Source organism: Mandrillus leucophaeus, unplaced genomic scaffold (genome assembly GCF_000951045.1).
Source record: "Mandrillus leucophaeus isolate KB7577 unplaced genomic scaffold, Mleu.le_1.0 Scaffold608, whole genome shotgun sequence".
NCBI lineage: Eukaryota > Metazoa > Chordata > Mammalia > Primates > Cercopithecidae > Mandrillus > Mandrillus leucophaeus.
The window spans coordinates 1164572-1171626 of NW_012106564.1; positions in this window are offsets into that span (position 1 = coordinate 1164572).

Here is a 7055-nt window from a genome sequence, read left to right on the forward strand (position 1 = left end):
AGCAGGTACATAGAATCATCAAGTCCCAGGTGTCTCTCGCCAGATTGCAGCCAGCAGCCAGGGGGACTGCTCTTCTGCGGCCTCCTTTCCATAAGCCAAACGCTAAGGTAAAGCTGAGGAGCTGGGTCCTCCTCAAACAAGGGTGCAAAAAAGGGTGTCCTGTGGCCCAACAAGATGCCTTCCAAAAGGAGAAAAAAACTCTTGCATAGAAAAGCTCCCTATATCGGCCAGGCACGGTGGCTCATGCCTGTAATCCCAGCACCTCGGGAGGCCGAGGCAGGCGGATCATGAGGTCAGGAGATCGAGACCATCCTGGCTAACACGGTGAAACCCTGTCTCTACTAAAAATACACACACACACACACACAAAATTAACTGGGTGTGGTGACAGGCACCTGTAGTCCCAGCCACTCGGGAGGCTGAGGCAGGAGAATGGTGTGAACTCGGGAGGCAGAGCTTGCAGTGAGCCGAAATCGTGCCACTGCACTCCAGCCTGGGCAACAGAGCGAGACTCCGTCTCAAAAAAAAAAAAGAAAAGAAAAGAAAAGGAAAGAAAAGAAAAGCTCCCTATATCTACAGGGCTGTGCTAACTGTTGACGGGGTGGAGAAAAGGAAGAAAAAAAAAAAAAAGCTTAAGTTCAGGGCTGGGAAGATGCCAGGGGTAGAAACCTCCTATTTATTCTTATGCAAGTGGGTTTCTTCAACAGGGAAAGAAACTTTTAATTGCTATCTCCTCCTTCTTGGCTCAGCAAGGGGAGGAAAGACTCCTTGGGCACCTAGCAGGAGGGGAGGGCAAGTGAGAACCGCTGGCCAGCCAGCCATGTGGGACCCTTGTGCTCTGTGCCCCAGCCAGGAGGGGAGCAGGGCAGGGAGCTTGACCATCTGTATGCCTGTGGCCATTGGGGTAGGGGTGGAACACCCCCACTATTGTAAAAGAAAAGATAGATGCCATTACAGTCCTGAAAAAAGAAGGAAAATGCCATAGAAAAGACTGGGTTGGACCAAGTCCAACATTCCTGACCCCTGAGAGCAACACGGGGGCGAGGGGTGTGGGTTGCAGTATCCCCTGTCTTCAGAAAAAGTCTGAGGATGAGAAAGCTCAGAAACAAAAGTGAAAGAGATTGTTGGGTCCACATTTTACTCAATCTTATGACAAATGCCAGACAAGCCTCCAAAATGATGCAGAATTTTTTGCTCCTTAGTTCAGCTTGGTCTGGGTTCTTGTCTCACAGCCAGGAAGAAGTAGATACGTGGACACTGGAAGAGTGAGCAAAGCAGGAAGTTTTATTGAGTGATGAAACAGCTTTTAGTGAGGAGGTTACACAGGGGTGGTTGCCCTGCCTGAAGGTAGGAGAGTTTCCAATATGGCTGAACCTAGGGCTTTTTATGGACTCAGAACAGGGAGTGTATGCTGATTGCTTGTGAGTATGCAAAAAAGCTTAAAGCAAAGACACCACTTAAAAATGGACACGATAGTGTAGGAAACCAATTAGGAAAGGGTAGGTATATGTAAAATAGGTGAAGGCTGAGGATCAATCAGAGGAAAGCACACCAAACGGGAGGGTGGGTTCTCAATCCAGTTCAAGGATTTACTCAAGACTATTTCTGGCTTGAAGGTTGAATTTAACCAGGAACCTGGCCGTATCTGCCTAGGTATTTATCAACAAGGCTGCAATCAAGTTGTCAGTCATGTGAAGCTCGATTAAAGAAGGATCCATTTCCAAGTTCATATGGCTGTTAGCAGGATTCAGTTCTTTGCAGGTTTTTGGAATGAGGGCCTCATTTCCTTGACAACTACTGGCAAGAGGTCACCCTCAATTCCTTCCCCATGGGCCTCTTCATATGGCAGCTTAAACCCCCTTATACATACATAGTTTGCAAATACTTCTTCCCAATCTGTAGGCTGCCATTCCTTTGCTATGCAGAAGCTTTTTAGTTTGATATAGTCCCATCTATTTATTTTTGCTTTTATAGCCTGAGCTTTTGGTATGATATCCAAAAAATTATTGCCACTGCTAGTGTTGAGAAACTTTTTCCCTTTGTTCTCTTTTAGGGAATTTATAGTTTCAGGTTTACATTTAGGTCTTTTATCCATTTTGCAAAACTCCTAGTTTTGGTACATAGCATCTATTACACTCAGTCCTCTGTATCTGTGGGTTCCACATCCATGGATTCAACCAACCATGAAAAAAATATTTGAGAAAAGATAAAATGGTTATGTCTGTCCTGAACATTCACAAACTTTTTTTCCTTTTTATTTTCTCCTAAATGATACAGTATAACAACTAGTTATATAGCATTTACATTGTATAAGGTATTATAAGCAAACTAGAAATGATTAAAAGTACAGTTATTCCTTGTTATATGTGGGGAATGTGTTCCAGGATGCCCAAGTACACCAAACGCCACACATACTCCGGGTCTTGAAGTCAGCCCTTTGGAACCCACATATAAGAAGAGTTGGTGCTCCATATACACTGGTTTGACGTTCCTCAATAATGTATTTTCCATCTGTGTTTGGTTGAAACAATCTGCTTATAAGTGGACCTGCATGTTCAAGCCCTCATTGTTCAAAAGTCAACTGTATACAGAAGGATATGCATAGGTTATATGTCAATGCTGCACCATTTTATGTAAGAAACTTAATCATCCACAGATTTTGGTATCCACAGGGGGTCCTGCAATCAATCCCCTGTGGATATTGAAGGACAACTATGTATCTTGATGCCTCAGTCAAAATCTCAACATAAGCATTCTGTTTTGTATACATGTCTATTTTTCCAACTAAAATTGAAGTTCCTTGAAGGCAAGAACTGTGTCTCACTCACCTTGGTGTGCCCCACCTATTACACTGCAGTACATGCAGCCCTTAGTAAATATCGATGAATTAGCAAAGCAGAGAGGAAACTGTTTCAAGATGTTTATAATACTTAAGAAATGGCTTTGCTGGCTGGGCACAGTGGCTCATACATGTAATCCCAGCATTTTGGGAGGACAAGGTGGGCTGATCACTTGAGGCCAGGAGTTCGAGACCAGCCTGGACAACATGGCAAAACTCCATCTCTACCAAAAATAGAAAAATTAGCCAGGCATGGTGGGGCATGCCTGTAATCCCAGCTACGAGGGTGGCTGAGGCAGGAGAATCACTTGAATCCGGAAGCAGAAGTTGTAGTGAGGAGTTTGTACCACTGCACTTCAGCCTAGATGACAGAGTAAGACTGTCTCAAAAAAAAAAATGCCTTCACTGTTGTTTCATTCATTATTTCTTTCACTCATTCAACAAACCTATTCATGCACCGTGCTGTTTGCCAAGAGGATATTCTCAACTTAGAAGGAGAGTACCATAATTTTTTTCCCACTTCAATAAACTCTTCCTTGTCTTCTAGCCACAGAGCTGACAATGACTAATGATGGAACTTTGGGAAAGCAGCATGGTAATGTATCTGAAGTGGCATAGCAATGTTGCCTCTGAGATGTATCCCTCCATGAAATTGTCACACCATGTGATTCACTGAAAACCTTCCAGTAGCTTCCCACGACACTTAGAATAACAACCAGCAAGGTAACAGATTATCCACCCTTTGCATTTTCCGGCTTTGTTTTCCATTACACACCTGTCATGCACTCCTTTCCAGGAATATCTTGCTATTTTTTAAAAAAGCCAAGCAAGCTTTTACCTTAGTGCCTTTACACTGATGTGCTGCTGCTTGAGACCCTTTTCCCTCATTTCGTTCATACCTGAGCTCAAATACCACCTCATCAGACAGGCTTTTTTGGAAATACACTTAAAAAGCATTTCCATTGTCTTTATTTCCTAACTGTTTTTGATTCTTCATGATATTATGCTATATTTTTCTTTGCTTTTTGTTTACCATCTGACATGGTTTGGCTCTGACTCCCCACTCAAATCTCATCTCAAACTGTAATCCCCACGTGTTGAGGGAGGGAACTGCTGGGAGGTGATTGGATCATGGGGGCAGTTTCCCCCATGTTTTCTTGTGATAGTGAAGAAGTTCTCAAGAGATTTGATGCTTACACCCCTAATTCCAGCCCCTCAGGAGGCTGAGTGGGGGGATCCTTTGAGCCCAGGAGCTTAAGGCTGCAGTAAGCTATGATCACTCCACTGTACTCCAGGCTGGGCGACAGAATCTAAAAAAAAAAAAAAAAAAAGTAATGATAGTGATTTTCTCATTGGCCAAACACTGAGGCTTGGGTCCAGCACTACCTGTCCAAATGCTGGTTCAAGTCTGCCCCCTAGAGTGGAGTAACCAGAATGTCTTGACAGTAATAATGAGCTGTGTTAAGGTCGTAATGACACTTGGCTTTTCTGGGAGGCTGTCATATTGTTTTCTGTGTTATTAGAAAATGTGTCAGCTATTACTTTTATAAGCAAAAAAAGTTTCCATTTTAGGAGGGAAAATATTAACTACAAATACAATTTTTCATTGTGAGAGAGTAATCTGTGACAGTGTTTTGCCTACAATAGGCAGAATTAATTCAAGTTTTAGGGTTCTGCTTGTTTAGAGTCATACCCTCAAACTGCATATGGTTGTCCCTCAGGATACACAGGAGGTTGGTCCCAGGATCCTCACAGATACCAAAATCCGATGATGCTCAGGTCTCTTATATAAAATGACATAGTATTTGCATATAACCTATTCACATCCTCCTACATACTTTAAATCATCTCTAGATTACTTATAATACCTAACACAATGTAAATGCTATGCAAAAAGTTGCTATACTGTATTGTTTTTATTTGGATAGTTTTTTATTGTATTATTATTATTATTATTGGTTTTATTTTTGAATATTTTTGATCTGTGACTGGTCGAATCTATTGATGTAGAACCTGTGCATATGGAAGGCCAGCTGTATATTGAGATGCTACTATATGATAGGTGCCTACTGAGTTTTGGGAATGGAAAGATAATTAAGATATAGTTTCTCTCACTAAGAGTTCACAGGCTAGAGAGGAAGACAGACACGTAAGGAAATCATTCTATTACATAGTGAAACCTACATGAGGTATACTATAGCACAAGAAAGAATATGAATAGACAGGGCACTTTTATTTGGAGAGGAAAGATGGAAAGAAGGAAGAACGGAAGAGACAGTTTAGGTATAACGAAATTTACTTAAAAGGTTGTAACTAGTATTAGGCCAATTAACCCAAAATAGCACCTTGGATTAATTAAATTTCAATACATTTTAAGCTCAGTTAAACTTAAAAATTAAAATTTCAGTAATATGAAAAGAGGCTTGAAAGTTAGCCAAGGTATAGATCAGTGCTATCTAATAGAAGTATAATATGAGACATATACGTGATTTTTAATTTTCTAGTAACCACACTTATATAAGGGAAAAAAGATAAAAATTAATGTTCGCAATATATCTGATTTAACCAAAAATATCTAAAATATTATTATTTCTATTGTAAGAAACAAAGCAAGATAAAAAGGGCCTGAAATCAGGTAGTAGCAATGAGAATGGAGGGAATTGGGTAGATCCAAGTGATATTCAGAGGCAAAATAGGCACAAGTTGATGATTAATTAGATGGAGAATGGGAGAAGTGGAGGAGTACAAGTGGCTTCAAACCCAGGCAAGTTCTTCTACGAGCAACTGTTAAATGATGCTAACAGTCACTGAGATAGGGAACACAGAAAGAGGGGCAGGAGAACACACAGGGCAAGAAAGAACAGTTTCCTTTCAAAAGATGAGTTGAGATGTCTGTGAAACCTGTAACTAATATGTCCAAGGGATGCTTTTATGTGTAAGTGTGCTGCTCAGGAGAGAGTCTGCACCACAGGGACAGATTTGGGAGCCATCAGCACATAGGTGGCAGATACCCTGGACATGTTTGAGATTGTCCAGGGAAGATAAGGTGACTGAGACAAGTGCTTAGGCAGAGCTCTGAAGAAAATCCGTATTTAAGGTGTATAGATCTCTCACCAAAGCACCAAAGACAACCAGGAGTGATGGGAGAGGTACAAGGAAAACCACAAGAATATAAGTCTCAACAGCCAGCCAGAGAGGGGGCTTCAAGAGGGAGGGAGTAATCAGCAATGTCTGATGCTGCTAGAAAGTCAAGCAAAGTCGAAAGACGTTTTCACGGAATTTGACAGTAAAGGGCTCAAGGGTGACTTTGAAGAGAATGGTTTCCATAAAGGGTAAGGATAGAAGTCACATTGCAGCAGACTGAAAACTGAGGGAAAATGTAGATAACTCTTCAAGAAATTTTTTGTGAAAAGGAAGATAGCTAAGTTGGTTACTATTGGCTATCAAGAATGGTATCTCTTGGTATGTTATGAGGGAAAGTTTTTATGACAGACGTGACAGCTGGGCGCGGTGGCTTACGCCTGTAATCCCAGCACTTAGAGAGGCTGAGGTGGGCGTATGACGAGGTCAGGAGATCGAGAACATCCTGGCTAACACAGTGAAACCCCGTCTCTACTAAAAAAGTATAAAGAAATTAGCCGGGCGTGGTGGCGGCGCCTATAGTCCCAGCTACTCCAGAGGCTGAGGCAGGCGAATGGCGTGAACCCAGGAGGCGGAGCTTGCAGTGAGCTGAGATGGCACCACTGCACTCCAGCCTGGGCGACAGAATGAAACTCCGTCTCAAAAAAAAAAAAAAGTGACTTGACTCCACTTAAAGACTATTTAAAATTATGTAATAAACAATTTTATTGATTAAAGAGATGTTAACGATATATTCTTAAGATTATGACTGAAAAAGTGTTTAATGTGCACTTCTGTTCATGTACACATGTACATGTAAATAGCATTCTGGAAGTATATACACCAAGATATTAACCATATTTATCTCCAAGAAGGTAAACAAACATGTTTAAAATTTTCATTCTGTCAGGCATGGGGGCTCACACCTGTAATCCCAGCACTTTGGAGAGGCCAAAGCAGGAAGATCTCTTGAGCCCAGGAGTTTCAGAACAACCTGGGCAACATGGGGAAACCTCTCCGCAACCCTTACAAGTAATTTTTTTTTTTTTTTTTTTTTGAGACAGAGTCTCGCTCTATGGCCCAGGCTGGAGTGCAG